Source organism: Pleurodeles waltl, chromosome 7 (assembly GCF_031143425.1).
Source record: "Pleurodeles waltl isolate 20211129_DDA chromosome 7, aPleWal1.hap1.20221129, whole genome shotgun sequence".
NCBI lineage: Eukaryota > Metazoa > Chordata > Amphibia > Caudata > Salamandridae > Pleurodeles > Pleurodeles waltl.
In genome coordinates, this window is record NC_090446.1 from 680,869,779 (window position 1) to 680,889,192 (window position 19,414).

Genomic DNA, 19,414 nt, shown 5'->3' on the forward strand with positions numbered 1-19,414 from the left:
ATGATCTGCCTTCTGCGTCTTTGGCTCATGTCTATAGGGTCCCTGTTTTTGAGGTAAGGGTGGCCACCTGCTTTTTTAGGGCAGTCACTTCTGACTGGGGATCAACAATAGAACCCTCAGCAGCACGGACCTTGTCTGACACCTTCCGTAGATCCATATAAAGGAGATTTACCTCGATGGAAACAGCGTCTATTGTCCCTTCCAATGCCGCACAGGAACCCTGGATGGCCACCAGGATGCCTGCTTGGGTGGGCTCCTCCTGGGCAGATGTCTGGATTGCTTCACTTCCAGTGCCTCCCTGTCTCACTTGTATGTGAAAGTTGGGTGTCAGTGTGACCTATTACTCAATGGAATTCCCCCGTTTTACTCTCTTCAGCAAAAATACCTCCCTCTGGAGTGATTCCTGGTGGCCATCGGAGCTCGGCCCCTCCACCACGCCAAAAGCCCATGCCCGCTAAATTAGCATCAGCCTCGACAGTGAACTTTCCATGAGATGGCAGATCAACTCTGTCGCCTGAACATGCTCCAGAAAATCTTCAAGTGGCTCCCCATCAACACAAAGTAGGCAGTTACTCACGCCCTCATCACTAGCTGCCTTGACTCCTGCACCCCAAAAGAACTCATTCAAAGGCTCCAAACAATAAAGAATGCAGCCGCCAGACTGATTCTCAACCTACCTGAGAGAGTCCACATCTCCCAGCACCTTAAAGACCTACACTGGCTACCTGTCCAGAAGAGATGCCACTTTAAGCTCCTCTCCCACACCTACAAAGCCCTCCACAACCAGGGACCTGCCTACCTAAACTACTGTCTGCACTTCCACCATCCCTGCAGGTACCTCTGCTCTGCACAACTGGCTCATACACAGATTCCTCACATATGCTGCTGCTGTGTCGGAGGTCGCTCCTTCTCCTTTCTCACAGCCAAAGCCAGGAATCCCCTCAACCTCTGCACCTCCCCTACACTGACAGAATTCAGGAAATGGCTCAAGACCTGGCTCTTTGATTGAGACCTGCACCTAGTGTCTGGTAACCCTCACAGGTGACAATTTGAGTTTTACAAATACTGAATGATTGATTGATGAGGCATTTAGGTGTTTATGCAAAGTATTGCAACTCCATTTTTTTTTATTTCTTGATGGGGCACAAACACTGAACCCACCCAATTCTATTGGAGTTTTAGGCCCATAGCTATACTTTTTTGGCGCTGCATTTGCGTAATTTTTTGACGCAAAAGCGGCACAAACTTACAAAATACAGTTGTATTTTGTAAGTTTGTACCTCATTTGCGTCAAAAAGCGGTGCAAATGCAGCGCTAAAAGGTATTAATATGGCCCTTAGAGCTTTACTTTCTATAAAGTGAGTTTCATGTATTCAAATAATATCTGGATGGTACTTTGCAAGATGAAATAGCAATATCTGCCATTGATGGTGATGGGCTTAATAAACCCCTTAACATTCCATGACGACACTCTGAACTATACTGTGAAGCATTCATCAAGAGATAGAGAACAGGCTTTGAAATACATATGAATAAACAGAAATAGAGAAGGAAAGCAATCCACCCAAGTAATTAGATGCAGAGAAAAAAGACAGCAGAAATAAGAGGCACATGAGGGGAAATAAAAATATATAGAAAACTGCAAGATAGGGAAGCTAGGGAAGATAAGCATGTGAGAAAACTAGAAGGTGCATATTGAATAAACAATGACTGTGAAAGCATACCTTGAAACATAGAAATGGGGATGGTCACAACACACAACAAAGATGGTACATTTTGAATGCAGGCAGGCGAACAATGGAGGAAAAAAGACTAATAAGGAAAAGAATGGTGAAGTCTATGAAGTTCAAACTCAGGATTACTGAAACAAAAATAAAAAGTAGGAGTTAAACATAGAAAACATGGTATGCTTAAATATAAAGACAGAGACATTAATAACAGAAAGGATACAACGTAATCCTACAACTAAGGAAATACAAATAGTGAGTATTGAGAGTATGAGATTGGAGAAACTCCATAAGCTTCATAGGATCATCGTAAGTTATTGTGTCATTCTGACATGCTACTTTGAATGAGCAAGAGTGAAAGAGTCTCCATATCTGGCTCCTACAGAGTGAAATACCAGTTGTAAGTTGAAGAACTCCTTTCATCGAGTTGCAGTAGCTTTAGAAACATCTTGAATAAGAAATGTCCTTTTCCCTGATCAAAGTGATTGCTCTTTGGATTTGCCAGCTCGAAGAATTTTCAAAAGGTCAGGAACTCCCAGAAAGAAATGAATGGCTCCTCTTGGCTTGACAAACAATGAATTGGTAGAGGGACCCTGCCCCAACCCGTGTGCTCTCTGTATTTAACTGTGTAGAAGGTGGCAAACCTTAGAGTTGCAGCAGACAAGAGGTAAAAAAGGACATAGGATTCCTCCCTTCAGGACCCTCTGGAAGCCCATAAACATGGAGATTATTTCACCAATTCTTATTTTCTAAGTCCTCTGTTTGACATTTTGAAAGAGTGATCTCCTTCTCAAATCAACCAATTTTATTTGTTTCATCTTGAAAATCAATCACTCTTTGTTAAACTAAAGCAAATCGGACCGCCATATCTGACAACTTGGCACCTGGATGTTGAATACCTTTATTAGTTTCTTCAATGAAAGGTCTTAATTCACAAACGTCCTCAAGTAGAAGGTCCAGAGACAGAGAGGATGGCTTTTCTGCAGAAGGAGGGTCATGCTTAAGTCTTTTGGTCACAGAAGAACCGGTTGAAGGTTTTAAAGCTGTCAAAGTAGATGTAAAGGGCAGTGGAACTGGCAAAGTGTGACAGTTGGAGCTTGTGAGGGGATTATTTATGAGGAGGCTACCAAAAGTATGGAAGGCCCAGGTTTGGACACAAGTTGCTTCATTGATAACTTCAGCTTCCTAGATTTTCCCATTTACGTTTGTTGTCAAGCAATGTCAAGAGGACGAGTTAACACACAAACACACACTGGAAGAGGAATGATCTCTTGGGCTTATTTATTAGGCAATATAAGAACTTCCAACACCTTAGACTTATAAAGTAGTAAAATTCCCGTCATTCAGGCTGGTAAAGCCTGGTGAAAAAGAGAAATGCAGGTGTGATGCTATGTCCACGTAATAATACCTCTGTGTGATGTTATGTGACTCATTACAAGCATATATTGGTTACTCAGGACACATAAAAGCTAGAAACACTGGTACATGACTGAAGATCATAGAATATTTTCTTCAGGGTTTAGCATAGATAATGGGAGATTTGTCCAACCTGGCTGTCATACTCTTCTCGGGGGTCAAAAGTGTCCACCAAAAACTGACAAAGAAAAGTGACCAAATGCACTTCCTCATGTCTACATCAAGCCTGACACAAAACCTCACATATTTGGGCATATGTTATATGCTGGAATAGTTTTCAAATATATGCTCAAATTACCATGTCAAATGATGCAAAACTATGCCCTGTAATTGCCTGTATTCTTATGGTACATTTTTTTCTGGGACACTTCACACATTTTTTGGGGAGCTCCACTGCCACAGGAACAGTGAAACACATTATATCCTAGTACAATATTTAATAAAGTATTAATTGGTCAGTGACTTTTTATGGTCATTTGTTCCAGTGCCTCACACTGTATTAGATAAGCACTGCTTCTCCGAACTAATATTTGCCTGCTGTATATTCAGTGGTTTGCACTAACCACGATCTTTTACATGACTTGTAACTTGTTTCTCAGTACAAAAGTTAGACCATGGAGTAAGGTGATAGTTTAATAATTCCAATTAAAAAATGTTTGTAAAACCTATTGCTTTCTGGTCAGTATATTTGGAAAATCATACTGTTAAATGCACGGTTGAGCCACTGTGAAAAGGGTTTGGACCTCTTGGTCCTTTCACACACTCAATGGTGTTTTACAAATATGTGGGTGTGTTCTGTATTTTCAGTTCAGACCCAATTTTCAGTACTGTCCCCATGATCACCTCTGATCAGTAGTATAGCAAAGATGCAATGGACCCTGGTGCAAGCAATGGAAATGGCCCATTTCACACTGTTTTTGGGGTACTAAATTACATTACTTCCCAGGGCTCAATGTGGCCCAGTGCACTGCACCTGCTACACCAGTGGTACCTACGCTGCTGTCTCTGATGCACTACTTATTGTAAGATAGTCATTGCAATGTAACTTCAATAAATGGTAACCCAACCTGAACCATGGCTTGATTTTATTTTGATTTGTGTTCCTCTAAAGCACAAAAGCATGGTGGGTCTGGCTTCAAGACATTGAGAACTATGACCGACACTGGGGCTAGTCTTCTCAAATAAATGTATGATGGAACAACGAATGCTATAACTACGCATGCCTGAACAACGTGGTCGGAACAATGATGAGTTGTTATCACAAATGCCATTACCACGCATGCCTTTACAATGATTTTTCATTGTAAAAGCATGCCTAGTAAAGGCATCTGTGGGAACGGCATGTATGGTTCTAGCATGCGACCCCCCAGCTGCCCTAAGGCCCAGAAGTACCCCACCCGTAATACTAAAACCACCCAGCCCCCCACCCCTAAAACAAAACGACCCCGGATACCTCCCACCCACCCTGAGCCATAAACCCTTCCCCGACCTCCCCCACAAACCCTAAAAACAACCAACCCCCAACCCCCCTAAAAACCAAACTACCCTGATCCACCCCCTCCAAAACATTAACTACGCCAATTCCCCACCCTCCACCCCAAAAACAAAACTACCTCGACCCCCACCCCCAAAAACCTAACTACCCCTATCCCCTATCCCCCTACCTCCAAAAACCAAACTATCCTGATCCACCACCCCCAAAAACCAAACTACCCAACCCCCACCACCAAAAACAAAAGTACCTCAGCTCCCCACCATCAAACACCAAACTACCCTGACACCCACCCCCAAAAACCTAACTACCTCAATCCCCCACCCCCAAAAACCAAAGCACCCCATTCCCCACCCCACCCCTAAAAACCAAACTACCCCATCCCACCACCAAAAACAAAAGCACCCTGATCCCCCAAAACAAAACTACCCGACCACCTACCCCAGCCCCTAAAAACAGAACTCCCCGATCCCACACACCCTAAACACAGAACTGCCCCAATCCCCTGCCCCTAAAAACCAGAACTTACCCGATCCCCCACCCTGCCACTAAAAAAACAAACTACCCCCAACCCTACCCCAGCCCCACTTACCTGAGTCCTCTCCTGATGTACTCTCTCTTTTTCTCTGCCTTTACCCGCTTGCGTTAACAATGCAATTGTTGTTCTGGAGTCGTTGTTCCGGACGTTTCCCTTCTCAAACCACAGTATAAAAGAGTATAAAGGTGTTTAGGGCTTTTCTGAAGACTGTGGCCCATATTTATACTTTTTTAGCGCTACAAATTGTATTTTGCAAGTTTGCGCCATTTTGGGGGTCATTCTGACCTTGGCGGTCCATGACCGCCATGGCGGAGTGCGGCGGAAGCACCGCCAACAGGCTGGCGGTGCTTCCTTGGCGATTCTGACCGCGGCGGTAAAGCCGCGGTCGGAAAAGGGGAGCCAGCGGTTTCCCGCCGGTTTCCCGCTGGCCCAGGGAACCCGCCATGGCGGCGCTGCTTGCAGCACCGCCATGGGGATTCCAACCCCCTTACCGCCAGCCTGTTTCTGGCGGTGTCCACCGCCGGAACCAGGATGGCGGGAACGGGTGCCGTGGGGCCCCTGGGGGCCCCACAAAGATTTTCACTGTCTGCTTAGCAGACAGTGAAAATCGCGACGGGTGCCACTGCACCCGTCGCACCCCTTCAACTCCGCTGGCTCCATTCCGAGCCGGCTTCATTGTTGAAGGGGCTGTCCCGCTGGGCCGGCCGGCGGTCTTCTGGCGGTCGCCCGCCAGCCCAGCGGGAGAGCCGGAATGACCGCCGCGGTCTTTTGACCGCGGTGCGGTCCTTCGGCGAGAACCGCTTGGCGGGCGGCGACCGCCGACCGCCGCGGTCAGAATGACTGCCTTTGTGTCAAAAAGCGGCGCAAATGCAGCGCAAAAAAAGTATAAATATGGGCCTATATGCCACTCCGTTTGATGTAACATGAGTGGTAAACTATTTCAAAAATAGGGACCCAAATAATTTAAGAAATCCCACACAGGTAAACATTTTCATTCTGGGGACTTGAGACAACAGTATGTCACTTTCATTATGCATTTTGTTTACTCTCATAACTCTCATTACTTTCACAAGTCACTAGGTTGGAATGCCCACATAGAGTCTGTTGCAATAGATAATTGAGCAAAGGAGAGAACACGGGAAACGTAAAACATAAAAGCTAGTGCAACATACTGTTTTTAGCTGAACAATCATAGAAAAGAATAATTCATGGTCAAGGATAATGTGGCAGGGATTTAATCTTAGATTCAGATAAAACCGTTGTCTCCTCGACATAGCTCATGAATGAAACACGACAGGACACGTTTTAGGTGACTGCAATTATGCCCACGAATCCTGTGAACTTCTCTGCTTTTACAAAATACAGTGATAGCTGACTTTAAACATTAGGTCATGGAAGGAAGGATTGTTGAGAATAAGTGAAAGGTTGGATGAATAGTTGAGGGTTCAGATGAATGAATGTAAGAGCAACTTAATTCATGGCTGAGTGAGTGCATTGACGAATGGGTAAGTTAATACAAGAACAAATAGTTGTACTCCACAATGCCTGAGTGAATACATAGAAGAAAGTGTAATGAATCGCTGAAAACATAAAAGAAGTAATTGGTAATTGATCCTTTGACACACCCACATACCCATTCATCCACCTATGTTGCACTCACTCATCTATCCGTCCCAATCCATCCATCCATCATCTATAAGCTCATACTCGCAGTCATTGAGTCACTGATCAACACAAACACACACAGCAACTCGCCAAACATTGAAGAAATACTTTCAGGCATACAAAAAAGAGATGTATTCGTTTTGCTACTGCTTGTTGTATAAAGCAGAAAACATCTTATAATGGAGTCACAGACAATTCATGTTTTTGGTGCAGCACTTCAAAAGCATAAACAAATTACAACTGACGAAAGACGAAAGGATTAGCAATGTTTATGTCAGGAAAAAACTCCCCTTCCTTGTGAACTTTTTAGAGAATGTAATTTTAAAATAAGGACTATATAGCTGCATTGGCTTGGAACATTTTGGCTCATAGTTATACTTTTTGATGCAAAACTGCACGATGCAGTTTTGCGTCAAAAATATTACCGCCAGCTAACGCCATTTCTGTGCACAGTGCGGGCGTCAAATTTATACTTTGACGCACGGCGGTGCAAGCCACAGGTGTGAGTCATTTTCTTTGACGCACACCACAGCGTCACGTCACAAAGGAAAACGACGTTAACGCAGTGGAAATGACTGTGAGACGATTTACGACACCGCAAACTGTATATGCGGCGTTTTTTGACGCAATAGCGTCAAAACTCGCCGCAAACACAGCCATTTGTGCAGAGGAGAGCCAAAATGGATCCCAGATGCCTGTACAGACCCCAGGAAGATGACAACAGACCAGGAACCAGCCAGGAGGACCCACACAAGACCCACAACAGGGAGAAGAAGAAAAGAAAGTGTTGCTTCAGTGCAGAGAAGCAGGAAGTTCTGGTTAAAGAGGTGACGGAACACCAGCACCAACTGTTTGTCACCTCAAAGTTGCCAATCAGTAGGAGAGAGACAATATGGCACCAAATTGTTGACAAGATGAACAGTGTGGCAGAAGTACGCAGAACAGTCATTGAGTGCAAGAAACGCTGGCATGACTGCAAGCGCAGGACCAAGGAAAAGATGGCCAGGAACAGGAAGGCAGCACTGCAGACTGGAGGTGGGAACACCTACTACACAATGCATGTGAGCCATCATAAACATGGAGTAGCATGGGTAAAGGGGCACGGCACGGGGGCATGGCCCGTTCTGAAAAAACCTGGGGCACACCATTACACAACACCAACAACCTTTCCATGGGGCTATGCTGCCATGCCAACGATGTTGCAAAGGTAAAGCCACGCCAGGAGGGAAAGGCACAACGTCAAACTGACATCCCGCCACACGTCATCCACTGCACTCCCTACATTAACTAGGCCCCAATTAACAACCTCTAGCCATACTGACAACTGGAATGTAACATTGACAACAGTTGCCACTACCACCTCTGCTGTGTGTGCTGGTCAAGTAGCCAATGGCAGTAACGTCCCCATGGATCATACACACCCAAATTAGCGGGTTTAGGATGACAACGTTAACAGTCCCCTGAAACAAGACAAATGTTCCAGTCCTGTCAAATGTGAATGCCCATAGTTGCCGCAAACATCAGCCAATGTCATCTACATTAGGAGGTCCACAGCACTAATGTCACCCCCATGCTGCATATGTCAGGGTCCATCCTGTGCCTGGGTCACAATGCAATATCCCAAATGTCATACTGCTCAGACAACAGCATTGAGGGGGAGGACACATGTAACTGGTCACTGAAATACACCTGCACAGTCAGAGGAGGAAATAGGACACTGCTACGACTATCAGGGCAATCCAATGTACCACACATTCCCCAACATCAGCAGTATACATTACCAATGCTGACATCCATATCGTGCCATAACAATGTTATACATAGTATATGCTACATGTCAACTACATATAGGTGGATGTGAAAGATCAGAGACTGGGGCAGGTCCAGATTGTTAAGTGTGCTGCTAGTGCCATCAGAGCACCCACAGCCATTGAAAGGCCTCACCATGAGAATGGAAGTAGGGGGAGGGTTGAGTAGGACAAGATGGTGGCAATTCACTATTTGCCCAGAACCAACACCTAGAGGAGATGATGCTGACAAGTCCACAAACTGACCACAATACTTGTGACATGCAGGTGGGGCATAGGCCTGGGATAATGCCCATCTGAAAGACTGGAGCAATGAACAGGAAGCAAGATCACAATGTGAAAAGCATCACAAGGCAGGCATGTCAAATCACAAATGCCACAACACAGACACACTAATTGCACCCTATTTCATTGCATAGGATGATGCATCTCCTGCGGACATGCCTGTCCAGGACTATCCTGATGACATGGATGACGAGCTGACAAATATCAGGCACCAGACCCTCCAAGAGGTCCTTGGAACCCTCCAGACCCCACCTTCAGTCACAAGGAGGAGCACAGTGTTGGAAAATGGGTTATTGGTAGGGCAGGTAGGTACCTACACCTAGCAACAAGCCACAAACCTCCACAAAAGTACAGTTAGGTCTCAGTAAATTAATCCCAGCTCTACCCTTGGTAGCTTGGCATCGAGCGTCAAGGCTTAACTTAGGAGACAAAGTGTAAAGCATTCAAATATCACAAAACAGTAATTAAATAAAACACAGGAAACAGTTTAAAAATCCAAAACCAATTTATAAAAATAGCTTATATTTTTATCTTTAAAATGACACAAAAACGATTAAAATCGGTTCAGGGGAACCGGAGATATGAATTTTTAAAGTATTATTATTTTCTAGCGCTTAGAAACGAAAAGCGCCAATCGGGTCATCTGGTTGCACCAGGACCGGGACAAAGTCAAACTTTCAGGCCGACCGCGATGGAGCCCTGCTCGGCTACAGGTCGCGGGAAGCCTCGGTTAAAAAGTTACCTTCTGACTTAGTCTTTATTTTGAAGTTTTTCTTCACCGGGACGAACCTGCCAGTTGGATCCGACCTCCTGGAGCCCTTGTCCGGATACGCGAAGTCGGTTTCCTCGGTGGTGATTTCTACCTTCGGACTTAGTCGTTTTTTCGAGATGAAAATCCTTCGACCGGGGTAAACCTGGATCTTGATCCGACGTCCGTGGAGCCCTTCTCGGATACGATGGCTGGAAGGTCCCGGTCAACTTTTTACGTTCGGACTTAGTCTTTTTTTCGGATGTTTTTCTTTACCGGGACGAACCACGAAGTCAGGCCGGGTCGCGGTTGAGGCAAGCCGGCTAGAATTTCCGCGTCGGGTCGGTCACTTTATGGAGCTTTTTTCCAAAATTTCTCCAATCTTTTCCAAACTTCTGGGGCTTCACCCAGATGTTCTTTTAAGGTTCTTTTGGGGTCCACAGCTCACCCCAAGGGTCCAGAAGTTCTGTGATGGTCCTTGGGGGTGCGGACTTCAACTCCCAGAATGCACCTGGCGCAAACTCCTTTTTGGCCACTGGACAGTGGTCAGCTGGTCGCTTTCTTCAGGAGTTGGTGCAGGGGACTCTGGTTTAGCAATTTTTCACCTGTAGCAAACAGGGAGTCCCTCCTTGAACCAGTTGAAGCCAGGCAAAGTCCTTCTTGTGGTGAAGCCCAAGTGTGCAGCTGGTGCAGTCCTTCTGAGTGCAGGGTCCAGGTGCAGGCCAGGGGTCCAGCAGGGCAGTCCTTCTTCTTCTTTAGTTCCTTTCTTGTTGAATTCTGGAGGGGATCTGAGGCGTGGGTGCAGGTCTGCCAGTTTTATCCTTGCTCCTGGGTGAAAAGCAGGGGGGCCCTGGTCCTCCAATCAGGGACAGGGTCGTCCCCCTGTGATGACCACTTCCTGGGAAGTGTGGCAAAAATCCATCCCAGAAGGCAACAGTCTCTAAAAATCCAAAATGGATGAATCTGATTTTTAGAGGAGAGATCTGGCTGAGCCCACCCACTGGTGTGGCTAAAAATCATAAACACACCCCTCTCCTGCCCTCTCCTAATCTAATCAAGGGGGCACCTAGCTGTCTGGGGTTGCAGGATGTGGGGGTGTTGCTGGGTGCTCCAGATGTCCTTCTCTGCCTTTGAAGACCAGTTTGGCAGCCCTCCCCCTTCCTGCTTCCCCATCTGCTGAGGGGAGATTCTCTCCCCCAAGCACATTCCTTTGTGTAAAGCCAGGCCACTTCACACCTCATTAAAGTGGCCTGGCAGAAGCTGCTGCAGGCTGGCCAATCAGAGCACAGCAGCAAAAACAATGCAGAGCTGAAATTGGCAACTTTTTAGGTAAAGTCTAAACTTTTTACCTGCACTAGTTATATTAAATCCAACAACTGGAAGTTGTGGGATTTATTATAACAATCAATTTGATACCAAATTCTTGGTATGTAACATTTAAGGAGACTTTAAAATTTAAAATAAAGTCTGCCCATTCTAGCCTATGAAGGCCATTTACTTCAATGAGGGAAAAACGAATTTGGCTGTTTTTACCTCACCAGGGCTTATAAATCTATTTTTATAAAGTCCCTGCTTATAGTTACATGGCACCCAGCCCTAGGGGCACATAGGGCACACCTTAGGGGTGACTTATATGTAAAAATAAGGTAGTTTAAAACTTTGGAAGTACCTTTAATTCCAAAGTCGAATTTGCATATAACTTTAATTTAAAAGTAGCCAGCAAGGCAGGCTTGCTTTTAAAATGACACTGGGCACCTCAGCAATGCACCTAGGTGTGCACCACCTATGCTGTGGTCCCTAAACCTACATGCCCTACCATATACTAGGGACTTATAGGTAGGTTAACTTAGCCAATTATAATTAGCCTAATTTGCATATCCATTTTACACAGAGCACAGGCCCTGGGACTGGTTAGCAGTACCCAGGGCACCATCAGAGTCAGGAAAACACCAGCATAAAGTGGAAAATGGGGGCAAAAAGTTAGGGGGCCTCTGCAATCAGCCCCAGTTTCTCACACAACCCCCCCCCAGCCCACACGCCCAGGAGACTCAGCCCAACCCTGGGAGAGTCTTCCTGGCTTGTTAGGCGAGGAAGACAGTGAAGAAAACTGGCTGTCCCTTTGCAGGGCCTACTCTGCCTTATATCCTCCTGTCAGGGTCACTCCCTCTGGGTAGTGAAGCCATCCCAACAGTAAAAGGACCCAACCCAAACTGAAACTTCCCTCTAGGGGGGTCTTCCTCCTCTCTCTCTGCCAACTTGGGTAGTGAGGTGCCCACCTCCCCTACTCCTAACTTTGCTAGGGCAACACCTAGCTTACCCAAAGAGGTCACCCAACACTTGAGCAACCCCACCATGACCAATAGGGTCAGGGGGCCTACTTTGCTATTGGCCCTGGGGTCTGCCTCCCAGGCCAAGTACAGTGCTGCCAGGAAGGCTAGCACCCAGCAGAGGCTACTGACAGCTGTCAGTACCCAGAACCACACCCTAAGCTCTCCACTGACAGGTGGCTGAGCTGCTTTAGGGGCATCTTTGGGGTCCTGGCACCCCTCTTGCTGTCTAGAGTGGGGGGCTACCACCTCCTGTGGCAGACACCCTCCTTCCACTCTCCCTTCTGTCAGTGCAGGGGCAACACCTTGCATCTGGACAGCTGCCTGACTACTCAGGACTTCCTTGGGGTCAGGTGAGGCCTCACCAGTGCCAACTCTGGGCTCCCCCCCTACTGGGGCAGAAGGCCTTTGGCTCCCTGGAACTCTCTTTAAGAGTGGCCTACCCTTCCTTTTCTTCTTTCCTTTTCTTGGGGACCCCTGTCTCCTAACTGTAGGGACTGACTCCCCAGGACTTTGGGTTGGGGGGGCGCCCTGGGCGACCACCCCATCTGTGACCAGACTCACCTCTGGGAGGTCATTGCCCAGGATACAATCTAGGGGAAGGTCAGCACTGACTACCACCCTAATCCAGTCAAGGATACCCTCCCTCTCTAGGGGCACTATGGCTACAGGTTTGGAGGTGACCTCTCCTGTGGCTATCCTGACTTTCTTTGTCTTTCCTGGGACATACATGTCTGGGGTCACTAACCGGTCACTCACTACAGTGTGACTGGCACAGGTGTCTCTCAGGCCAGTGGTAGGGATCCCATTCACTTGAATGTGGTGGAAGTGCCTACTCCCACCCTCAGGGATCACCAGCTTACCATCTGGTCCTGTCTCCCAGCACAATGCTAGGAGGACTTCATCATCTGAGGAATCCTCCTCTATGGCTACACTGGACAGCCCAGTGCTAACCACCTTCTTTGGACAGGCTGCATCTCCTCTGAAGTGACCTGTCTGCTGACAGTCAAAGCAAGCCCTACTGTCCAAGAGCTTTTTTAACCCGGGGTCTCCCTGTCTCTGCATGTCAGAGTAGAGTGGGATTTACTCTCCTCCTTCTCAGGGTTCTGGGGTACAGAGGGAGTCTCTGTGGTGGGCTTACCACCTCCCTCCTTAGGTTTTTGGGGACCTGTCCCCCCCTTCTTGGAGTCTCCCCCCTGGGACTTGACAACCACCCTGGTTCTCAACCACTCATCAGCTGCCTCCCCTAGCTCTCTAGGGTTGGTCAGCTTAGAGTCCACTAGATGCTGGCGTAACCTTTCTTGGATACAATTGGTCAAGATGTGCTCTCTCATGATCAGATTGTATAACCCCTCATAAGTATTTACTTTGTTGCCAATAATCCAGCCCTCTAGTGCCTTTAGTGAGGTGTCCACAAAGTCAACCCAAGACTGGGTACTGACCTTCTGGGTGTCCCTGAACTTCATTCTATATTGCTCTGGGGTCAGACCAAACTTCTTGACTAAGCACCTCTTCATACTAGGGTATGAATCTGCCTCCTCCCCCCTTAAGGTCAGAAGCCTATCCCTCCCTGAGTTGGGGACCAACTCCCACAAAAGGGAACCCCAGTATTGAGGCTTAACCCTTCTCATTTGGAGTGCCCTCTCAAAGGCCCCTAGCCACTTATCTATGTCATCCCCCTCTATATAAGCAGGAACTACCCCCTTGGGTAATCTGGGGCAAACTCCCCCACCCATGGACACCTCAGCTTCTTTATCGCTGCTTCCATCTCTTTTTTCTTTGTATGCCCACTTTTTCTTCTCTAGGGCCAGCTTCTCTGCTTCCAAAGCTATGTAGGCTAGCTGGGCTTCCAGCTCTCTTTCCCTGATGGATGGGTTCTCTCCTCCTGAAAGGACCCTTTTCCTACCACTAGCTTTGGGTCTGCCCCTAGTGACTGTATCCAGTGAGGACCGTTCCTCCTCTTCCTCACTTGGGGTCTGATGCCTTCCCTCCCCTGAGTGGTTAGAGTTAGCATCTTCCTCTTTTTCTTCCTCCTCTGGAGCTTCCTCTGTCTCTACCTCTTGGGCCTCAGCCCATGCTGTCAGGGATTTAATCAGGATTTCCTTCCTGAGATTAGTGGTTGCAGGCAACCCCCTCTCAATACACAACCCCCTAAGCTGGACTACTGTCAGTGTGGGTAGGCTAGCCAGATCAAGCTCCATGGTTCCCTAGTTTTGTGTCAACAAAAACTTTTTGCAAAAATTGGAAACAAGAATTTAGAAAAATTACAAAAATTCAATAATTGAAATTAATCCAAATTAATTTTTTAAAAAAATTAAAATTAAAAATTAAAAACAATTTTTGCACTAGGACAATTTAAAGGATTTTTAATTTGTTTAATCTAAAACTGTAACGTGATATTGAACACAAGTACAGGATCCCGTCGCTGCTTCCAATTATGTTGGAAAATGGGTTATTGGTAGGGCAGGTAGGTACCTACACCTAGCAACAAGCCACAAACCTCCACAAAAGTACAGTTAGGTCTCAGTAAATTAATCCCAGCTCTACCCTTGGTAGCTTGGCATCGAGCGTCAAGGCTTAACTTAGGAGACAAAGTGTAAAGCATTCAAATATCACAAAACAGTAATTAAATAAAACACAGGAAACAGTTTAAAAATCCAAAACCAATTTATAAAAATAGCTTATATTTTTATCTTTAAAATGACACAAAAACGATTAAAATCGGTTCAGGGGAACCGGAGATATGAATTTTTAAAGTATTATTATTTTCTAGCGCTTAGAAACGAAAAGCGCCAATCGGGTCATCTGGTTGCACCAGGACCGGGACAAAGTCAAACTTTCAGGCCGACCGCGATGGAGCCCTGCTCGGCTACAGGTTGCGGGAAGCCTCGGTTAAAAAGTTACCTTCTGACTTAGTCTTTATTTTGAAGTTTTTCTTCACCGGGACGAACCTGCCAGTTGGATCCGACCTCCTGGAGCCCTTGTCCGGATACGCGAAGTCGGTTTCCTCGGTGGTGATTTCTACCTTCGGACTTAGTCGTTTTTTCGAGATGAAAATCCTTCGACCGGGGTAAACCTGGATCTTGATCCGACGTCCGTGGAGCCCTTCTCGGATACGATGGCTGGAAGGTCCCGGTCAACTTTTTACGTTCGGACTTAGTCTTTTTTTCGGATGTTTTTCTTTACCGGGACGAACCACGAAGTCAGGCCGGGTCGCGGTTGAGGCAAGCCGGCTAGAATTTCCGCGTCGGGTCGGTCACTTTATGGAGCTTTTTTCCAAAATTTCTCCAATCTTTTCCAAACTTCTGGGGCTTCACCCAGATGTTCTTTTAAGGTTCTTTTGGGGTCCACAGCTCACCCCAAGGGTCCAGAAGTTCTGTGATGGTCCTTGGGGGTGCGGACTTCAACTCCCAGAATGCACCTGGCGCAAACTCCTTTTTGGCCACTGGACAGTGGTCAGCTGGTCGCTTTCTTCAGGAGTTGGTGCAGGGGACTCTGGTTTAGCAATTTTTCACCTGTAGCAAACAGGGAGTCCCTCCTTGAACCAGTTGAAGCCAGGCAAAGTCCTTCTTGTGGTGAAGCCCAAGTGTGCAGCTGGTGCAGTCCTTCTGAGTGCAGGGTCCAGGTGCAGGCCAGGGGTCCAGCAGGGCAGTCCTTCTTCTTCTTTAGTTCCTTTCTTGTTGAATTCTGGAGGGGATCTGAGGCGTGGGTGCAGGTCTGCCAGTTTTATCCTTGCTCCTGGGTGAAAAGCAGGGGGGCCCTGGTCCTCCAATCAGGGACAGGGTCGTCCCCCTGTGATGACCACTTCCTGGGAAGTGTGGCAAAAATCCATCCCAGAAGGCAACAGTCTCTAAAAATCCAAAATGGATGAATCTGATTTTTAGAGGAGAGATCTGGCTGAGCCCACCCACTGGTGTGGCTAAAAATCATAAACACACCCCTCTCCTGCCCTCTCCTAATCTAATCAAGGGGGCACCTAGCTGTCTGGGGTTGCAGGATGTGGGGGTGTTGCTGGGTGCTCCAGATGTCCTTCTCTGCCTTTGAAGACCAGTTTGGCAGCCCTCCCCCTTCCTGCTTCCCCATCTGCTGAGGGGAGATTCTCTCCCCCAAGCACATTCCTTTGTGTAAAGCCAGGCCACTTCACACCTCATTAAAGTGGCCTGGCAGAAGCTGCTGCAGGCTGGCCAATCAGAGCACAGCAGCAAAAACAATGCAGAGCTGAAATTGGCAACTTTTTAGGTAAAGTCTAAACTTTTTACCTGCACTAGTTATATTAAATCCAACAACTGGAAGTTGTGGGATTTATTATAACAATCAATTTGATACCAAATTCTTGGTATGTAACATTTAAGGAGACTTTAAAATTTAAAATAAAGTCTGCCCATTCTAGCCTATGAAGGCCATTTACTTCAATGAGGGAAAAACGAATTTGGCTGTTTTTACCTCACCAGGGCTTATAAATCTATTTTTATAAAGTCCCTGCTTATAGTTACATGGCACCCAGCCCTAGGGGCACATAGGGCACACCTTAGGGGTGACTTATATGTAAAAATAAGGTAGTTTAAAACTTTGGAAGTACCTTTAATTCCAAAGTCGAATTTGCATATAACTTTAATTTAAAAGTAGCCAGCAAGGCAGGCTTGCTTTTAAAATGACACTGGGCACCTCAGCAATGCACCTAGGTGTGCACCACCTATGCTGTGGTCCCTAAACCTACATGCCCTACCATATACTAGGGACTTATAGGTAGGTTAACTTAGCCAATTATAATTAGCCTAATTTGCATATCCATTTTACACAGAGCACAGGCCCTGGGACTGGTTAGCAGTACCCAGGGCACCATCAGAGTCAGGAAAACACCAGCATAAAGTGGAAAATGGGGGCAAAAAGTTAGGGGGCCTCTGCAATCAGCCCCAGTTTCTCACACACAGATAAAGCAGCCATCGCAGAGGATCCACCCACCACCCCAATTGTACGACCTGCCAGCTCCAATACAGCTGAGGACTCTGACAACACTGGCACCGGCTTTGAGAGAACTGTAGTCGGAGTACAGCAGGAGCTGGCCAAGGTGGTGTGGGTGGGGATGCAAACTATGGCAGTCAGCCTAGAGGGGGCGGTGTTTGTGCATGATGTCAACTAAAGAACAGGCAGCAGCTATGCAAGGGCGAACAACTATCTTGCAGGAAGTAGAAAAAAGGCTGAAGGAAATCAGCACAGCTGTAATACAGTTGACCAAACACCTACAACAATAATCCTGTCAATGCGTGCACGAATGCAAAGTTGAACCCCTCATGGCTGACCTGGCTACCTACCATTGTGATGTGGCTGCTATTCTTAAGAATTGAAGGATTTGAGAACCCATATGGGGATGGTCCCACCTTGTCACTGCAGACGTGTTATGAGACTGTCAACAGGGCACCCTTGGTGTGCTGAGCGAGATCATATCTAAGGAGTCTTGTACCGGCAGGTATCATTACAACATTTGTACACAGGTTGGCATGTAAAGTTCCCACTGCATCTGGGAACATCATAGCCTCTGTGTCGATTAATCTTGCAGCTATTCACCATGCACGTCCCATCAATATGTTGTAAGCAATGTGAATCAGCGTGTGAACTGTCAGAGTCCTAACATGTGTGGACTTTTCATGCACATTATCTGACGTTGCTGGTTCTGCTGGAGGCACCATACCCAGTCCCTGCGTACGGCCATGGTACACTGTCACACTTTGTCGCTCATGCATACATGAGACCCAGACAAGGGATAGGCCATGATTTGGGTATTTGGAGACAAGGTCCCAATTATGGTACGATAAATAAGCAGATTATGCTAAATAACTTATTTGAGTATGCATTCAAGAACCACCTGACAAAATACCCTCGGAGGAATGTGAGGGTTGGGAAAGCAAGTATGATACATATGTAGCCACAAGGAACCTTTAGGGTAACGCACAGACAGGTGCCAGTCAGGCGGACAGGATGCAGGGTCAATCAGGATCCAGCAATTTCACAAGGTACATACTCAGTGGTCTGACTAAGACTGGTCGGAGGAAGAACAAGACAGTTGACATGGAAAACTGTGTTTGTCCTGTGTTTTGGAAGGTGACACATAAACCCAAGGGCTGTGTTACACAGCTTATTTTTCTAGCAATGCATAACAGTGTAATCGAAAAAATGGCAGCTTCTTTGCTGTTCCAAGCATCTGCAAGGGCAGTGCATGTTCAAATGGCTGGTGTGCATGGATGTGCTCACAGGTGTGTGCTGCATCAGTTTCTCACAAGTCCTGTAGGTGAGATTTAAGTTCAAATGGACAACAGTACCTTTCACGTGGGAAGCAAACTACAGGTGATAACAGGGCTTAGAGACTACAAGCCAGTGCATTATTTAACCTGACATCCATGTAGACAGATGTACAATGACTATGCCATACCATACTAAAGGGTGAAGCACACTGTATTAATATTGTTAGTCTGTGTGTGTGTAGAGGAGGGACTATCTGGATACACATATTACCATTCCAGGGACCTCTTAAGACGGGTGGGGTGAGACCGGGAACATGGGTGTGTCAGGACTTAGGACATGGGCTGACATGTACATGGAATGTCATGTGCGCAATGCTTCTCATAGGTGTGGCACTTGTGCTCTCTATGTTCTGCTTATATGGAATTCTAGTCACACATGGTCCTTGCAAAGGTAGGTGATGTAACAGTTACTGCTGTCAAGGGTGTGGCCATACATTAATGTTACTTTTGCAATTGCACATCCCCTGCCTTATGTATGATGCATTTTGTTCCATCATTGACTGATGGTGTCTAAGTTGTGTGCCATATGCTGCAATGCATCATGCTGCCAACATGTATGTGTGAAATAGGTGTGGTCCTCTGCTATTGCCCTTCAAAGGTGAAATGTACAGTATATATGTCATTTACAGTGTGTGTGAATGTGACTGTTGAATAATACACATCACAATTGCTTTGGAAATTTCTGTGTCCTGATCGGTATATCAGCAATGCTCCATGAGGCTACACTCTTATTCTGATAGTTAGAGATAAAGGTGAGCAAAAATGATTAACCAGACCATGATATGGTGATTATTATAGGTGTTTATTTACATATGTTGATACAGTGGTGATGGTGAGTTGATTCAAAAGAAATTGTTGACAATATGTTGGTGCCTACGCAATCTTGCAGCTTTGTTTGGTTGGTCCCCCTCATGTTGATGGCCAGCATCCTCCTCTTCCTCCTCTTCAGGCATTTGTGGCTCTGGTTCTAATAGGGGAATGTTCCTTCGTACACAAATGTTGTGCAGGATGGAACATGTTAAAATTATCTTGCAGACCATTTCTGGTGGGTAAAGGAGGCTGCCTCCAGTGATGTTGAGGCACCTGAATCTCGACTTCAGGATGCCAAA